Raw genomic sequence first — 19,910 nt, forward strand, 5'->3', positions numbered from 1 at the left:
TCATGGAATTCATTGACATACAAACATTAAAACTTAAGGTACAACTATAAATTATCAAAAATTGTATTTGGGTTAACCCAAATATTTGGATGGATATTTAAAACTTCTAATTCATACACAAGCTATTTATTTATCTATGTCGCTTCACATAATCTCTTTTCTTATCTTCTCTCTTCTCATCTATCTCTATCACTCTCTCAAATTTTCGATGTGTATCTCTATATATATTTTCATCTATCTTTTTCAAATTTTTCATTTTTTAGCTGATTGTTTATTTAATAATTTTTTATTTTAATATCATATGAAATTTTGAATTCTATATCAATTGATTTTGTGATTTTTAATTTATGATTTATACAAATTAATGTAATATTCAATAATAATAAAATATGATCCAAAAATTGTCGTTTAATTCTTAATAATTGAATAGCCTCGCAATAACCATGATTTTTTAATTTTTTTAGCATTTTCAATTAATATGTAAGCTATGATATTTGTATACAAATTATATTCACACAATGTTAAATAATATTCTTTTCAAATGTATATTATCAATTCAAAAACAAGGTTACAGATTAATCAATTGATGTATTTTAAAAATTTTACAAACATGCATACAAACCCAAATATATACACATGTAAGGATTAAATGATCCAACTCTTAAATAAGTAAATTTATTTATTAAAATAAATATTAAAAAACTATTTCAAACTGAATATGTTATATATGTCAATTAATCATTGGTTCAAAGAAATTAATAAAAAATAATATGTTATAATTAAGTACAAAATTTTTAAAATTTTATAATAAAATAAAAAATCACAAAAGTATATAAAAATATCGCAAAAAAGTCTACATGAATCCACGTAAATCTATTTATAAATCTGTGAGATTCTGTAAAAATCAATAAAAATATATGAAATCCATAAAAGTCTATCAATTGAAAAAATCATTAAAAGTCATCAAAAATCTGAATTAATATATTCCACTAAGTATTACATCTATATTATGTTAGTAGAGATTGTTTGAAAAATGTTTTCGATAAAAATATTATTTTTGAATTATAATATTAATTCTGAGTTTTTTTAAATAAAAAAAATAACCTTCAAACATACAGGTCGAGAAAATTATATTTCAAATTCATGCAAAGATACGAGGAAATGGAGCACATTGCGACACCGGGTAAAAATAAATCAAATTTACTACTACAGTTTTTTTTAAAATCATTTTATCTTTGTCCCTATGTTTTCATAATCACGTTCAATTTTGTCCCGTTGTTTTATTGCCACATTTGATTTCATATATAAAATATAAAATCCAACTTTTTTAAAAAAGAAAAATCTTGAACTCTTTTACTCAAAAAATGATGTGCAAGTCCTCAAGTACAAAATATTCCAACCAAAAGAAAAGTCACATGCACCCTCCTAAACAACTGAAATTGGGGATAATTAAAGAAGAAAATTTGGTAATGCAATGTGCAACCATATTCGATGTGCGGCGAACATGGAATAGCCTCGTGAACTCTAATTCATCCATTAGCTTCTGAACTTCAAGGGCATGGATTCAAGTGTAGCTCAAATCCTCTTGGCAAAGAGAGAATCCGTCAAAACTTGCATGTAGTGGGGGAGCCACATGTCTAAATACCTGGGCTTAGCCTCATTTTTTTAAAAAAAAAAATTATATGTAAATTTTGTATAATTTTGGATTAATCATTTCTCATCAGCTTTTGGCCTCACCGTAAGTGGATTTATGGTATGAAGAAGTGCTTCCATAATCCTCCTTTGCTGCTCTTTCCATGTCGCCCCCATATGCATGATACATTTTTCCAACTCAGCTTTTGAAAAGGATCAATCAACCAGCCGCACAGCTCCAAAGTCCAAGCTCCATTTCTGGTTTTCGGCATCTGATGAAATTTTGTATCTTCCCAGAGATGAGCTAAAGCTGAGCAAAAGAATAAAGAATGTGCTGTTGTATCAATCCCACGACCACATAATTGAGAACATCCATCTACCGGAATGTGATGTCTTGATAGATTAATGCACGGCAGTACGATACATGTCAAACCGGCCGAAAAAGATCCTGACTTTAGGTAGCAAGTTCAGAGACCCAAGCCAACTCCACCCTCATCCCATTCTCGGAACAGTTTTCCGGTGGATAGTAAAAACCAGTATCTTTTTTATATCTGATTCTGTCTGAGTATTTACCTCAGTCATCATAAGACCAATACATCAAGTCTGGTTTTGGGGTGCTTGGAATCGGTTTTATGCATTATATATATTCTTGATTTTATTCTAGTTTGTGTTTGAATTAAAAGATATACCAAGCATTTTAATCCATTCAACTTTCGAATAATAGCTTTAGGTTAAGCTTAGTTGATGTGATAGAATACAAAATGATAAACTATACTATAATTATTAAACCTATATGATAATGACAAATAATAATTGATTAATAACATATTTGATGGAATGGTTAGCTTAGAGATAAATTAAGCCTTTCCAAAACTTATTGATTTTACCCTCAAAAATAAATTTATTACTTCTACTTATCTTAATTTAATCAACAACTGACCATATTCTTGCTGTTCTATTTCTTCTCAGAAAAATAGCACCAAACAAAAGAGCGAGTCCAGCCGTTGAACAATTGATCCAAAATGTCGATGACCGGACTGCATTCCCTCCTTCAACAAAGGTTTGAGCTTTGAACTAGAGAATTCCAATTTATTTGGAGTCTCAACTGAATTGGACAATGACTTGTTTTCGTCTAGCCATCTTGAGGCCGCCTATAAATTTCAATTCAATTGTTCAAATAAAATGGAACTGACTCAAGATTTTCTGGCTGTGTTGCAGTAATTTTAGATCAAGGATACAAGGACTTACTTCGATCCTGAAAAGTAACGAAGCCTTTTCTGAAGTTAGTGTCTCAACCTGATAAAGTGTCTCAACCTGATAACAAAAATGAAAATTCTACATTCAGACTACAAAACAAGGGCTAAATAATGCTACCAGCATAAAGTAAAACATGAGTCTCCTTTGGAATAGATACTCTCCCAAACTCGAAAAAACTGCATTTGATTAATCTTATTTGTCTATTATTTACTAGTAGCTGTAATCAAGTTTCTCCTACATGTTTGTCTTAGGTTCTGAGTTACTCAGTGTGAAAGACAGACCTGTTCAGAGCTTGAGCTCAGTTTCTACTTCTGTAGGATATTTCACTTCTTTCCGGGTTGTTTCAATTCTTGATTCTAGAGTCTTGGCCTGCATGTGATAAGAACATTATTTTTAACAAGTAATATATTTAACGTCACCTATCTCATCTGCATAGTGTTCAATTAGAGAGAGAGAGAGAGTATCCACTAATACATAATTTATTTAACCCAGAGCTGTTTGGTGAGAATATAACCTCGATGGATTTTAGATTATTCATGTTGAAATAGTAACGTGATAGTGCACTATGGCAAAGACACCCTCTTTCATCTCACAATCTTCAATCAATAAACCACCACAAATATAATTCACGGCCACGTCAATTAAAAGATCACTTGATGCAGCATCGGCATGTTTCAAATACAAAAACACAATGCAAACATGGCTCAGACATGCCAAGGGTTGTATCCAGAAAATCAATGCCTAGGAGATTGCAGGAATTGTTCTGTTTTCCAACTTTCCGGGGAAGATTCAAATAATTAACATTTAATAACACAATCTGTGATTATTTTTGAATTAATAAATAAAATATATTTAACAGTGAGTTTCTAATTAAATCTAACATATTTAACAAAAAAATAAATAATACTATTTTTCATTCACGTTGTGATCGAGGATTCATTATAGTCGTGTTCACGTCGTCGTGCCTATACCCGTGCATCATTATCTACCACACTACCCTTACTTACCCCACCCCCACCAGTATTCAAGTCCACAGAAAAAAGGCTTCAATTTATATATAGAAAATTTATTTATGAACTAGATAGAAAGAGGAAAAAAAGACACACATTCCTAATGGATCCCCGACAATTGGCGGCTCAACTGGAAAAATATATTTTTGTAAAGAGCTAGCAAGGGAAAGCGCGTCCAGATAGTGGACTGAGCACTCAAACCACCAACTCAAACTGTTTTCTTTAGACACTAAATTAAATATGAATGACAAATGAAGTTGGTCTGAAAAGCAGAAGTCACCTTTTCTTGCATTCTTCCCGATTTATCTGTCATGAAGGAATATTCTGCCTCAAGCATCCCCAGAACGAAACCAACACCTTTAGAAGCTTGCAGATACAGATTGTTTTACTTAAAAATTAAAACTAACAAAGAAGGCAAACAAATGTGTCTTAACTAAATAAGAGAAGCAATGACCACTCACTTTATCTCCATTTTGCTGCGTACTTGGTATCTTCCTCTGCAATACTACCGTGAAGAGAGAGAAAATCAGTACTGAAGCTTTAATACCATCAATGACAAACAACATGTCTTCTTTCCTAAATAAATCAAACAACACAAGCATTTAGATAAATCCTATTAAAGAGACAGTGTGAAAAGTAATCTTTTTATTTTTTTCATATAAGCTTCTTTGACTAAAAAGTAAAAACACATGATGCAACATATTGCACAATGCGATTTTAACAAATGGAGGCTATTTCTTTTTTATTCAAATTTCTGTAGGGTCACTGACCCAACTCTCCCTTGTTTTTGTTGTCAATGAAAATCCTTTGGAAAGTCTCTTTGCAAACACAAAGTGATATGAGTAGATCTCTTGTTCTAATTAACTGACTATGCCGCTGGCATGAAAAGACATAAATATCTTTGCAAATGGTAGGGATGATTAAAGAACTGTTAGCATAGATGCATGAAAAATACCTTCATGAGTTGCTTCTGTCAAAGCAACTTCTTGACGAAGTTCAGCTATTTGATCAACCTAATCCAATAAAATAATATCATGATTCAATCAGAAAAAAGCGTCAAAAAATGAGCGAGACTACCTTTCTGTACGAGCTAAAGACATTATCAATGTGGTTTATCTTTTGTTAGAATATATGAATAAGTTTAACAGGTGATGGCCGAACAACAGTTAGAGTGCCTACTCATTTGCAAAGTGCAACACAGAAAGTTTTGAATCTCAAGGTATTTAAATATCATTCAGTCAGTTCTTGAGGAATGCCATAAGTTGAAGCTATACTTTCAACAATAAAAACCAAAGACGTAAAAGGGTCAGTTATTACCTCTGCTTCAAGACTTTTCTGTACATTAGCAAGAGACTTTGAAAGATCAGCATTTGCACTCTGCCATATACAGCGAGAAAATTATTGGCTAAGTGTATCAGAGATAAAAGAAAGCTCGTCGTGTTCCTCATAATAACACGGCAATGAGTCATTATAACAAATATACATCATGCTAACAGTTCCAAATTATGATGACAATTATATTTTAAGGGTGATTCAAATTGGTAAATGGATGTAAAACAAACAACTATGAGATGGATGTAGCAGTAGCAGTAGCGGTAAAATTTAGGATGATTACAACAAAGACAAGGATAGAACTTTGGGCAAACATATGAATCATGATAAGGTGTATGAATATGGAGACAAAATCAAAACACAAAATCATACAACCACTCGAGGCACCTCAAGTTTGGCTAGTCGTGTCAGGGCCTCCATCCGAGTGTTATTATGTTTCTGCTTCTCTACTTCAACAGCTTCCATGATTTCCATCATTGATGTCTGTAATTCTGAGGCCTGAAGCAAATCAAGCAAACTCTTATCTTAAAAATATCTACTATACACAAAAGCTAGAAAATGAAATAGCAAATTACAAAGTAAAGTTGCACTCATATGTGAGCAGAATTACCACCTAATTATACGAATCCACAACAATTTAGAAAGTTTGTGTTGACAATCAGCTAATAGTTTATTAAAAAAATGATGAAATTGGAACATTGTAGCAATTAAAAATTTAAAAAAAAAAAAAGCACGAGCAAAAGACGTTTAAAATGGCTAGATTTGATCATAAACTTAAAGCTATTAAAGGTTTTTAACAAACACTCGGTCCTCGAGAGAATTTTTTCCGTCTTCATCAATAAGAACATATGAAAGAATTTGTATTTTGCAAATGCAATTATGCAAGAAAAAGAGCAGGTTTCGAATGCACATAGTTTGAATACGTATGCGTGAAAAAAATTCTTAAAAGGAGCAGAACTTATAATCTGATTAGAGTGAATAAGTTGGGGAGATTTAGAGTTGTGAATAACAATGTTAATGATGATCTGATGAGTTACTTGCAAAATAGGTGGGATACACAGTTTGCTCCTCCTAGTTGATCAATGGTCTCACATAAAAAGGAATTATGTCGATCTCAACCTTTTGGGGACCGATTAAAGCTAAAGTAGTCATAAATTTAGATGGATGGAAGAGACCTTTCTATTATTGTTATTTTGTATATAAGAGATCTTTTTATTTCTAAAGCATGGATGGCCATCCGAGTTGGCTTTTGTACATGTTCAATGCACAGAGGTGTGAAATAAAATCAAGACAAGAAGTCTTGATACTTAAAAAAAGTTTACAGTAATCCACAAGAAAAGGACGGGTGGTTATCAGCATTTTGGGGGCTCACAATGAGACCATATATCACAAGTCATAGAGATTTCCTTATAAGATGTTTCATCATGGCATAGGGTGACAATAATGAAATTTTGGTTTCGAGGGATTGGAATTTGAGCCTGCAAAGAAGTATCTTTAATTGATCCTCACGAATTTTTCTCTAAAGGTCCACCAAGAATGTGGAATAAGTTAAGGAATCCTTAATGGAGGTAATGAGTCAGCTTTAATCAACTAGTCTCGTTAACAATAACATACCTTTCAAAAGAAAAATATAATTAGTGATTTACAAAAAAACAAATGTATCTAAGAAATTCTCTTAATACAAAATTAATGATTTCCTTAATTTTGTGACTTAAAATATGGGCTTTGGTAAAAAAATGGAGGAAATGAATGTTAGGATATGAATGATAAGTTTCTTATTCAGAGATTATTAAACCAAAACGAAGGTCGAGATATTTGAGGAAAGGGAGACTATTATCACCATTTTGTTCATTCTTGTTGTGGATTAATTAGCCGGATGATAGGGGGCAGGGTATAACCATGGGAATTCGTTCAAGATCTAAACTGAAAGGCACAAATATCGCACGTGAAATGTTCGAAATGATATGGAGAGTCCATGAAACACTTAGAATTGGAATGAAAGGATGAAAATATTATGAGTAAGTATAAAAATTGGATTGTTAAATTGAAAAACAAACCATAAAAATGAATTTTTTTCTCCACTCCTCACGAATTTATGACTATGTTCCCTATATTCCAGTTTACTTAATATTCCCTGGATCCCATGGCATGTAAATGTCCAAAGGAAGGTAGACTGAGGAACGAACAATACATAGCTCAAATGCATGGATCCAAATACCATCTCCCAAAAAAAAATTAACTCCAAAGAGGAGAAGAAAGAGGGGAAAGTACCTCCTGTACTTGTTGTTTAGCTTGTTCGTCAAGCATTTTCTCCAAACTCTGTTTATCCCCTTCCAATCTGGCAACTAAATTCTCACGCTCCTGAATTGCCTCAATTGCTTTTGCAGCTGCTCTTTCTGCCAGAATCTGTTGCCTCCTCTTTCTCCTTTCTTCCCTTTCTCTTTCTATCTCAGAATCTGATGTTGAAGTTGTATCTGCTTCAGAATCAGACTCCACTCGCTTGGTAGAGAAGGAACCTTCACTGTAGGTCCATTTTTCCCATTCATCCTACCCTTTGATGTTTCACCATCATTTGACAGCAGCTTCAATTTCAATTTCCTTCCACGAGAAACTGGAACCTTGTCAAGATTATTTTTGTCGGTTAAATCAATTGCAGAATGCATCTTTTGTCCATCTACAACAACATTCAACTCCTCAATTGTCATGGCATTGTTACCATCAGCGTCAAGAGTTGACTTTTGATCCGATTCACCTCCACCTCCATTGCTTGGTGATTGATCGTTTAATTTTAGCGGCATCACATCTCTCGCATTGTTTGCCCGATCATTACTATCAGCATTTGAAATATTTTCCAAGCCAACATTCGAATTTCTTGAAGCTGGGACAAAATTCCTCACCTTCTTACCGTCTTTCTTCAAACCCTGAATCCCTAATGCTCCTTTGATATTACGGCTCACATTATCTCCCCCCAAAACCTTTCCTTTTATCAGGAACACTCAACAATTCCGTCCAATCACTCTCAGTAAGTCCACCACTCAAATTCGTTGTGGAATTCAGATTTGGTGATATTCCAGCTTCATGATTTCGGTTAATATCACTATTACTTCTGCTAATAACATTTAAATCAAGTTTATCACTGTTGTTATCTCGGTTTTCTCATGCCAAAATGTAGCGAAAGTTTTAAATTTGTTTAGATGTTGACATTCAAGATATATTTGTTTGAGCAATCGTATGGTTTTAACAATTAAAATATACATATGATGTTTATTAATTTATACCTTCGGTGAAAATATTCACAAGACTCCAACTATTCCGGGATTAGCGGAGATAGGTCTTGATGAATTTCCTGCTAACTTTCTTTAAATCTCCTGTGAGAGCCCAGCCCATTTAAAGATTAAGTTTAATTAAAAAAAAAATTTTGATAATTATCAAATTCCTTTCTCTCTCCCAGAGCCGCATCAGCCGAAGCTTCTTTCTTTTTCTTCAACATATTTCGAAATTTCATTTTTCGATTGTGGCCGCTCCGATCGCCCAAAAATTTAAGTAAATATATATTCGGAATCCACTCGACGATAGCTATCCATTGATACCAAAATTTCGCAGAAAACTCGCGACTCCCGGAAACCCGTCGGAGACCGCCGCCTGTTTTCGCCGGAAAAGTTGGAAGAAAGCTTGGGTTATGTTGTTTGAAGCTTAACTTAGAAGCTTTTAGCAATTTTCGAAATTTCAGAGGTATAATAATGATTTTAGGGTTTCGAATTTTGGGGATTTTAATTCAATTGAGTTCTAATAATTAATATATATTGGATTATTGATTGTATGTGCTATATCGGAGTCGATTGGAGGTATTAAGCTAATTTTCGAAATTTAATTAGATAATATTTCGAATTTAGCCTATTAATTTGGGATTTATGATATTTTGAAGTGTTAAATCGTTATTGGGATGTGTTTATAACATTAGAAATAGGAAATGAAAATTTTGGAAATTCCTAGAAAATATCGAAAATTTTAGATTCAGTACGATTGAATTTTCGAAATTTCAAGTTTTATATTATTGAGGAATTTAGGTTTACTCAGTTAAATAAATCGTTATATTTGACTTTGCAGTGAGTTTAGAAATTGTAAAGCCTAAATTAAGAATTTTTGGAATTTTAGGCTAAATTATCAAATATTGAAAAAATAAATGGAATTTGATATGAAATGTATTATTTGCCACAATATTGGAGTTTTCGAGAAATATTTAAGATATTTTGTGGTAAATTAAAGTCAGTTGAGGTACGCATGAACTGTTTTATTATGACATCTATATGATGTGAAATGACGTTAAGTACTTTGTAATGAGTTGTGGCGTTCCTTATGTGCTTCTATGAATACGTGATTGCATTCATGCATTTATTTAAGTTGATACTATTGGTGCATAGCATTTCGAGCCTTGACTCCTTTGATTGCTATTGATATTGATATTGATCTATCGAGTTGTTGCTTCATCGATGGAGCGGGTGGGTAGGATTAGCACTCCTGATGACTTGCATGAGGGCTGAGCGGGTAGCTCCCGTACCCTCGATGCTACGTGCATGGATGAGTGGCGACTTGATGTTGCGTTGCTACGTTCCTGGCACGGGTGGCCACTGTTACTGTTGTTGATGCGATTCATTTGGACTCCATTATCGGTTGTTACCTTTCACGCATTGCATTACATTGCATTGCATCGGATTTTACTTGATGTTATTTCATGTCAGTTACATTTGTCGTAATATTACTGGTTCGTCGTACTGGGGCCCAACCCCTCGTTTTTTTTATGTTGTGGTTGTTTTTGATGCCATAGCAGGTTATCCAGGAGGATTTGACGCGTCCGGTGGAACGTCAGGTAGCGGTGCCCAGTAGTTGGATTGTGATTGAGAGTTCCTAGATATTATATTATGGAGTCATACTTTTGCCAGGGAATGCCCTGTGTAGCTGTACTGTTATTTTTACGATGTTTTGAATTGATAGTTGTGTGAACGAGCCTTGCCGGCTCTACATATATTTAGTCCTGGCCAGTGCGGCTATAGGTTGTGAATTGATGTTATGACTTTATTTCGGGTTGTTTGTGTTGTTTGAAAATTTTTGGGATGTCCTACTTACGGGGAGGTCATGCCGAAATTTCTATTGGCCCAAAAGTAAAATTTTTAATCGCTTTCGCTGTTTACATTAATAAATCCTGGTTGTTTGGTAATTAAACGTTAATCAGGAGCACGGGCCCCCACAGTTGGTATCAGAGCATAATTGGATATGCTCGAATTAGAGTTTAGGGCATTTGAGTCTAGACACAAATAACATGATTGTGCATGTGTTGGACTATTTGCTCTTATTTGAATTATTTGGTGTGATTTGCTTGAATTTACCTGCGTTAGAATTACTAGCTGATTGGGCATGGTATGTAGTTTAGAAATTGCCTATAATTTTCTTTTACTTGTTATCTGCCTGTTGATTTAATCTTCGTGTCTTGTAGAATGGCACCTGGAGGAAGAGGTAGAAAAAGAAAAGAAATAGCTCAAGAATCTGAGGCACAAAATGTTCGAGGACTTGCAGATATCATTAGAGGTAGACGTGGTCGACCTCGAGGACAAGTCGCTCAAAATGATGAAGAAAAAGTGAACCAAGAACCTCCTCGACCTAAAAGACCTGAAGCTAGACAGGTAGCGATTGAGCAAGAAGTGGAACAGTTGACACAGAAAGTTGGAGGAATGCAGTTAATAATTTCTCATTTCCAAGAATTACGTCCTCCAAAATTCTTTGGCAACGAGAGCGGAGAAAAAGCAGAAGGCTGGCTGAAAAGTATAAATCATCTATTTAATTTGTTGGAGTATTCCAAAGATATTAGATTGAAGCTTGCCATCTACTAACTGAAAGACCGAGCACAACTCTGGTGGGAAGCCACAGAGGAAGCAATGAAGGACTCTGGTGAAATTAGTACTTGGGATGCTTTTCGTGCTCACTTTACCCAAGAATATGCACCACCATCATATTATGCTGCTAAATAAGAAGAGTTCAATCAAATGGTGCAGGGCAATAAATCAGTGGTGGAATATGCTTCACAGTTTTCTGCTCTTTTGCCCTATGTTCCACATGTTGCTAGGAATGATCAGGCTAAACTATCACGTTTTCTGCACGGGTTGCAGCGGACTGTTCATACTTTGGTAATGACTGGATCGCCTAATACGTATATTCAAGCAGTGGAAAAGGCGAAGAAAATTGAAGCAAGTTTGCTCAGAGGAGACCCACAGCCAGGTCCATCATCTGTTTCTCAGGGATCTGGGAGTAGTATTGATAAGTGCAAGATTTGCACTTAATTTATATAAGAATTCATATTGAATTATGTTAGTTTCGAATGAAATTATGCGTTTTTGGCTTGTTTTGATTGTCATTTCAGGTATGGAGAAAAAGTGAAAACGAAGCCAAGTGGACCAAGAAATTCACAGCCACGAGCACGCCATCGGTCAGAGGCGCGTGCGCGGTCGCGCCACTTCACGCGCAGCCGCGCGCGCACAAATGAAGAACAAAGACCAGAGGCGCGCGCGCGGTCGCGCCACTTCACGCGCAGCCAGCGAGCAGAAAGGCGCGCGCGGCCGCGCGAGATCATGCGCCACCACGCGCACCGAGCGTCCATAATCTTATAAAATGCGCGAGCTAGGTCAGAAACGGGAGATCGAGCCGCCGTGGGAGAAAAGAACATGAGAAAAACACCAATTTGGAGAGAAAAGATCACGGGATAGAAACGCGGACACGAGACGAAGATCTAAAGTGCGAAGACGACACTTCGGATTTGTTCTCTTCCCTTCGCTCTTACATTTTTGTTGTCTAAAATGTTTAATATGTCTTGTCTTCGCTTGGATTTCGTGATGAGCTAATTTCCATTCTAGAGAATGATGTAGCTTTGTGGACGCGATGATTTGACGTGGTTATTTTATATGATTGAATTCCATTTCATATTTAATTGTGTTTCTCTATGTTTATTTCACTGCAATTTACTGGCCATAAATTGTTTGTTGTTTGATTAATTCTATAACTCGGGAGAGGGACTAGGATTGTAGATCATTAGAAACACATCGTTGAATGTTTATTTCGTTCGGAAGGCGTATAACTTTAGCGAGGCTTAGATAAGAACATCGTTTGCATTTATCAATTAAATTTAGATTTTATTAGGAATAATTGAATCGAAATTTGATTGATACAATTTATTTGTCACTTGGGAAAGCGAGAATAAAATAATTAAGTGTTCTTGGCCATTAAATAATTGGAATTCAGGAATATAAATTTAACTGGGAATAATTGTCGTGGAAACTTGGTGAAAACATTTCTCTAGATATTTTCTCTAATTGTTACTCTTAATTGTTATTCTTCAATTCGGTGATTAGATTAATCCTTTGTTTTTAATTAATTCGTTCAAACAAACCAATCTGGTTATTGATTTGTCTAGATAAAGTCTTGACTATTTTAATTACAAGCATTGATATATTTTTATAAACACTCCTCGTGGGATCGACACTTGCACTCAAAAGTACATTTTACTATAACTTGACATCGTGCGCTTGCGAGCATTTAAGAAAACACACAACAAGTATGTCGATGCCAGTGGATTTACCTCCATATCAGCCTGTACAATCATACCAACAACCCAAACAGCAGAGGTACAAGGTAAAAGGAAAGAAATTCAAGAAGAAGTCTCAATCCAGCTCTTCCAGTTCAGGCAGTGCACGAGGGGGAGGTTCTGTTGGGTCGTCTAGCACTGTGCATTGTGACCGATGTGGTGGTCGACATTTTAGTTCCCAATGTGTAGGAGTTCATGGGACTTGTCATAATTGTGGTCAGGTTGGACATTACGCCAGGATATGTCCTAATGAAGGGAGACAGCAGTTCCAGCCACAACAGTTTGGTCAAGTTCTCCGTGGACCAGTCTTTAGACCATATGCTCCTACCCAATCATTCCAGCAGTCTAGTTACCCACCTCCCAGAGGTCCTATTCAGCAGCCATTTCCAGGGCCACAGCAAGCCCAAGTCCATGCTTTGACTCAGGACCAGGCTCAGGATGCACCAGGAGGAGTGATTGCAGGTATTTGTTATGTTTTTGACTGTCCTACATGCATATTGATAGACACAGGAGCATCTCATTCATTTTTATCTGCTGCATTTGTTGATGAGCATGAGATTGCTACTATTCCTTTGTTGGATACTGTGTCAGTTGCTACTCCTGCCGGTGTATATTTGATGTCCCGTGAGATAGTTTTGAACTGTGTGATTAGATTTGAGGGTAATATTATGATAAAAAATTTAATCAAATTAGCCATGACTGATTTTGACTGTATTCTGGGTATGGATGTGTTGACGAATTACCGAGCCACTGTGGATTGTTTCCATGGAGTTGTCAGATTTAGACCATATTATGGCAGAAAATGGAATTTTTATGGTTATGATTCACAGTCTCGAATTCCATTAGTATCTGCAATGGAAATGTTCAGGTTGTTGTCAATCGGCAATGAAGGATTTTTTATCTATGCTCTTGATGCAACACGGGAAGAACGATTGAAAGTTTCAGACATTCCCGTTGTCAAGGATTTTCCAGATGTATTTCCTGATGAGATTCCAGGCTTTCCGCCTCAAAGGGAAATAGATCTTAGCATTGAATTGATGCCAGGGACAAATCCTATTTCTAGAGCACCATATCGTTTAGCTCCAACAGAGTTGAAAGAACTCAAAGAAAAACTTCAAGATTTACTGGAAAAAGGCTATATCAGACCCAATATATCATCTTGGGGAGCTCCAATATTGTTTGTAAAGAAGAAAGACGGAACGGTGAGAATGTGCGTCGATTATCGGCAGTTAAACCGGGCTACTGTGAAGAATAAGTATCCTCTGCCGCATATTGACGATCTGTTTGATCAGTTGCAGGGTACTTCTGTGTATTCTAAGATTGATCTTCGTTCCGGATATCATCAGCTTAGAGTCCGAGAGGAAGATGTTCCTAAGACAGCATTTCGGACACGTTATGGACACTATGAATTCCTAGTTGTGCCGTTTGGTTTGACTAATGCTCCAGCGGTTTTTAAGGATCTAATGAATCGTGTATTCCGGGAATTCATAGATAAATTTGTTATCGTTTTCATTGATGACATCTTGATTTATTCTAAGTCAAAAACAGAGCACAAAGAACATTTGACACTAGTCCTTCGGACACTCAGAGAAGCACGATTGTATGCCAAATTTTTGAAGTGTGAGTTCTGGATGGACAGAGTTTTATTTTTAGGCCATGTTATATCAGCATAAGGAGTATCTGTTGATCCTAGTAAAGTTGAAGTTGTTATCAACTGGCCTAAACCAACAAATGTGTCAGAGATTCGAAGCTTTTTGGGATTAGCTGGGTATTATAGGCGTTTCATTGAGGGATTTTCTAGAATAGCTAGGCCTATGACCCAGTTGACACAGAAAGATCGACGTTTTGTGTGGACTGCGGAATGTGAGTCTAGTTTCCGGACTTTAAAAGAAAATTTGACCACAGCTCCAGTGCTAGCCTTGCCTTCAGGCTCAGGTGGATTTGTTGTTTGTACAGATGCTTCTCTAAATGGACTGAGTTGTGTTTTGATGCAAAATGGACGAGTGATTGCGTATGCATCTAGTCAGTTGAAGCCACATGAGACTCGATATCCAGTTCATGATTTGGAGTTAGCTGCCATTGTGTTTGCATTGAAGATATGGCGTCATTATTTGTACGGAGAACAATTTGTGATTTATTCTGATCACAAGAGTCTGAAATATCTTTTCACACAGTCTGACTTGAATATGAGACAGCGCCGATGGTTGGAATTGCTTAAGGACTTTGATTGTGAGATTCAGTACCAACCAGGGCGAATGAATCAAGTTGCAGATGCTCTGAGCAGGAAGGTCAGACTAAAATGTTGGCATCTTTGACTATTTCAAAAGCTCATGAGTATTTGGGAACTTCAGGATGGACTTACCAGTCTAGGGGCGACTACTTTATCGTTTCAGCTATTCAAGTTGAACCACATATTGTCTATAAAATCAAAGCAGCACAGAGAACTGATCCGCATGTTCATAAATTGAAAGAATTGACTTAGACAGGTCAATCAGACAAGTTCAGTGTTGCTTCAGATGGATGTCTGCGCTATAATGGTAGACTCGTGGTTCCGAATTTGATAGACTTAAAAGAAGCTATACTTCGAGAAGCTCATTGTAGTCGACACAGTGTTCATCCTGGAATCAGAAAGATGTATCATATCTTGAAATCCCATTACTGGTGGGAAGGTATGAAGAAAGAGATTTCTGACTTTGTGGCTAGATGTTTGACGTGCCAACAGGTTAAAGCTGAGAGAATGAGACCTGGTGGTATGTTACATAGTCTTGAAGTGCCACAGTGGAATTGAGAGCACATTGCTATGGATTTTGTGACACACCTACCTCGTTCTAATCGTGGTTGTGATGCGATTTGGGTGATTGTGGATAGATTGTCTAAATCAGCCCATTTTATTCCTTATGATCGTACTTGTACTTATAAGAAAATGACAAAAATGTACATTGATCATGTAGTGAGATTGCATGGTGTGCCTGTAACCATAGTATCGGATCGTGAATCGTGATCCCAGGTTTGCTTTGAAGTTTTGGGGCAGTTTGCAATCAACATTGGGTTCAAAATTGGCAATGAGCACTGCATATCACCCACAGACAGATGTTCAGTCTGAGAAGACCATTCAGACACTCGAGGACATGTTGCGAGCAATCGTGATGGATTTTAGTGGTGGTTGGCAGGAATCATTGTCACTTGTTGAATTCTCTTACAATAACAGCTTCCAAGCAACCATCGGAATGGCACCATTTGAAGCCTTGTATGGTAAAAAGTGTAGATCTCCGATATGCTGGGAAGATGTAGGAGAAAGACAGATGTCAATGCCAGAATTTATACAAGAAATGAAAGAAAAGGTTGAAATGGTCAGCAAAAGAATGAAAGCAGCTCAGGATCGTCAAGCCAGTTATGCTAATAAAAGGCGTAGGCCTTTAGAATTTCAGGTTGGCGATCAGGTTTTCTTGAAAGTATCACCGTTTCGTGGTACTATGAGATTCGGGCGCAAAGGGAAGCTAGCTCCTCGTTATATTGGTCCATATGCGATTGTTGAGAGGATTGGTACTTTGGCTTATCGTTTGAACTTGCTGCACAGTTTGTCTGCGATACATGATGTATTCATGTATCTATGTTACGAAAGTACGAGCTGGATCCTTCTCATATATTGAGGATTGATGAGGTGGAGTTAGATAGTTCTCTTAGCTATGTCGAGCATCCAGTGCAAATATTTGATCGTAAAGAAAAGCAACTCAGGAATAAGACGATTCCACTGGTCATGGTGCAGTGGAGTAGATATGGGAGAGAAGAAGCTACATGGGAATTAGAGGCTAAGATGCATCAGAAATGGCCTCATTTGTTTGAAGATGTAATAAATTATTCCATGTATTCTGATTTTCTTATACTATCAGTGGTAAATGTTTGTAAACCACTTTTGTATAAATGTTGTGTATGCTAGATTTCGAGGACGAAATCTTTTATTAGTAGGGCAGAATGTGAGAGCCCAGCCCATTTGAGCCCAAAGCCCAGCCCATTTAAAGATTAAGTTAAATTGAAAAAATTGATAATTATCAAATTCCTTTCTCTCTCCCCGAGCTGCATCGGCCGAAGCTTCTCTCTTTTTCTTCAACATATTTCGAAATTTCATTTTTCGATTGTGGCCGCTCCGATCGCCCAAAAATTTAAGCAAATACATATTCGGAATCCTCTCGACGAGAGCTATCCATTGATACCAAAATTTCGCAGAAAACTCGTGACTCCCGGAAACCCGTCGGAGACCGCTGCCTGTTTTCGCCGGAAAAGTTGGAAGAAAGCTTGGGTTATGTTGTTAGCAATTTTCGAAATTTCAGAGGTATAATTATGATTTTAGGGTTTCGAATTTTGGGGATTTTAATTCAATTGAGTTCCAATAATTAATATATATTGGATTATTGATTGTAGGTGCTATATCGGAGTCGATTGTAGGTATTAAGCTAATTTTCGAAATATAATTAGATAATATTTCGAATTTAGCCTATTAATTTGGGATTTATGATATTTTGAAGTGTTAAATCGTTATTGACATGTGTTTATAACATTAGAAATAGGAAATGAAAATTTTAGAAATTCCTAGAAATATCGAAAATTTCAGATTCGGTACGATTGAATTTTCGAAATTTCAAGTTGTATATTATTGAGGAATTTAGGTTTACTAAGTTAAATAAATCGTTATATTTGACTTTGCAGTGAGTTTAGAAATTGTAAAGCCTAAATTAAGAATTTTTGGAATTTTAGGCTAAATTATCAAATATTGGAAAAATAAATGGAATTTGATATGAAATGTGTTATTTGCCACATGATTGGAGTTTTCGAGAAATATTTAAGATATTTTGTGGTAAATTAAAGTCAGTTGAGGTACGCATGAACTGTTTTATTATGACGTCTATATGATGTGAAATGACGTTAAGTACTTTGTAATGAGTTGTGGCGTGCCTTATATGCTTCTATGAATACGTGATTGCATTCATGCATTTATTTGAGTTGATACTATTGGTGCATAGCATTTCGAGCCTTGACTCCTTTGATTGCTATTGATATTGATCTATCGAGTTGTTGCGTCATCGATGGAGCGGGTGGGTAGGATTAGCACTCCTGATGACTTGCATGAGGGCTAAGCGGGTAGCTCCCATACCCTCGATGCTACGTGCATGGATGAGTGGCGACTTGATGTTGCGTTGCTACGTTCCTGACACGGGTGGCCACTGTTACTGTTGTTGATGCGATTCATTTGGACTCCGTTTGGTATCCGTTATCGGTTGTTACCTTTCACGCATTGCATTGCATCGGATTTTACTTGATGTTATTTCATGTCAGTTATATTTGTCGTAATATTACTGGTTCGTCGTACTGGGGCCCGACCCCTCGTTTTTTTTATGTTGTGGTTGTTTTTGATGCCATAGCAGGTTATCCAGGAGGATTTGACGCGTTCGGTGGAACGTCAGGTAGCGGTGCCCAGTAGTTGGATTGTGATTGAGAGTTCCCAGATATTATATTATGGAGTCATACTTTTGCTAGGGAATGCCCTGTGTAGCTGTACTGTTATTTTTACGATGTGTTGAATTGATAGTTGTGTGAACGAGCCATGCCGGCTCTACATGTGTTTAGTCCTGGCCAGTACGGCTATAGGTTGTGAATTGATGTTATGACTTTATTTCGAGTATATAAATGTTGTTTGTGCTGTTTGGAAATTTTTGGGATGTCCTACTTACGGGGAGGTCATGCCGAAATTTCTATTGGCCCAAAAGGAAAATTTTTAATCGCTTTCGCTGTTTACATTAATAAATCATGGTTGTTTGGTAATTAAACGTTAATCAGGAGCACGGGCCCCCACATCTCCTTTCTTTAATCTTTGAATCAGGTCCACGACCAGATTACTTGTTTCTCTTCTAACTTGCACTAGAAAATTAGAAGAAGTTTTGCGTAGAAATCAAAAATTCGAGAGGCGGCTCAAACCCTAAACTCACTTTAGGAGTGGCCGAATTTTGGAGGAGAAGTGAGGAGTGATTTTCGAAAAATACAAGGTTGAAGGCTAGGGTTATGGCTTGTTTTCTCCATTTTATAAAAAAAGTCATGACCTAATATCCATAATTAACATTAATGGACATGATTAATTAATTGGGCTAGTCCAAATAGTTTAATTAATTAATCAAATTCCGTTAATAACTTTAATTATTTAGTATGTTGGACTTGTACTCCTACAAGCTCATTAAACATACTACCCACTATATTTAATTTAAATTCATTATAAATTCAACATTTGAATTTAATATTTAAATTATAAATTCAACTTTTGAATTTATTAATTTAAATTCCCAAATAATATAAATTTAACTCCTTGAATTTATTCTCATCAAACTTTATAAATTCATAAATTCAACTTCTTGAATTTACTATTTAATAAATTCAACTCTTTGAATTTATTTTCTCAAAATTTAATTATCATAAATTCAACTACTTGAATTTACTATATCATAATATAAAATCAACTTCTTGAATTTAATCTCTGAATGGGAACAAATGATCTAGTGCTTGTGTGACCCTCAATGATTCAGGGATACAGCTAGTCGTGGGTTCACAACTCTTTGTGATTCAGGACATAATCCTCTATTCGGGCTTACCCTAATTTGCCTCATTCCATGCACCAACATTTGATCATGAGAATGTCAGAAACTCTTTTAGATTAAACCCATTGAATCATGGTAAGAACGTCTAGTAGCATCGCCCCATGACTCCCTAGGTATCACTGATAGTGCCTGCAAGAATCAGTCGATTATGATTAACGTACAGTAAGGTCCCTTCATCTCATATATCCCGATCGAATCTGCAACCATTGGTTCATCGAGGGTTGCATAATAATTCGATAACTATATGATACATATAATAGTGGCATCGCATGTACCATTGGAGAACTCCTTCTCCAATGTACATCTCATACTCTGGCCAGAGATTCCACGCACTATTATTTCATCAGATCACATAGGATATCCACAACCGAAGGTGAGCAGTGAATTCCCGACTACAATACACTGTCT

General features: G+C 36.1%; 1 long non-coding RNA gene and 1 pseudogene across 1 annotated transcript; one reads left to right on the forward strand and one right to left on the reverse strand.

The window, feature by feature from the left end:
- Positions 1 to 1,948: 1,948 nt before the first annotated feature.
- On the reverse strand, positions 1,949 to 8,381 carry LOC142538550 (golgin candidate 2-like; annotated as a pseudogene).
- A 145-nt stretch (positions 8,382 to 8,526) lies between these two features.
- Positions 8,527 to 18,704, forward strand: LOC142540940 (uncharacterized). The gene is made up of 3 exons (XR_012819186.1): positions 8,527 to 8,963; positions 17,281 to 17,733; positions 18,282 to 18,704. It is a non-coding gene; the product is annotated as an uncharacterized LOC142540940 (long non-coding RNA).
- Positions 18,705 to 19,910: the final 1,206 nt, after the last annotated feature.

This window comes from Primulina tabacum, chromosome 3 (genome assembly GCF_025594145.1).
Source record: "Primulina tabacum isolate GXHZ01 chromosome 3, ASM2559414v2, whole genome shotgun sequence".
Taxonomy (NCBI): Eukaryota; Viridiplantae; Streptophyta; class Magnoliopsida; order Lamiales; family Gesneriaceae; genus Primulina; species Primulina tabacum.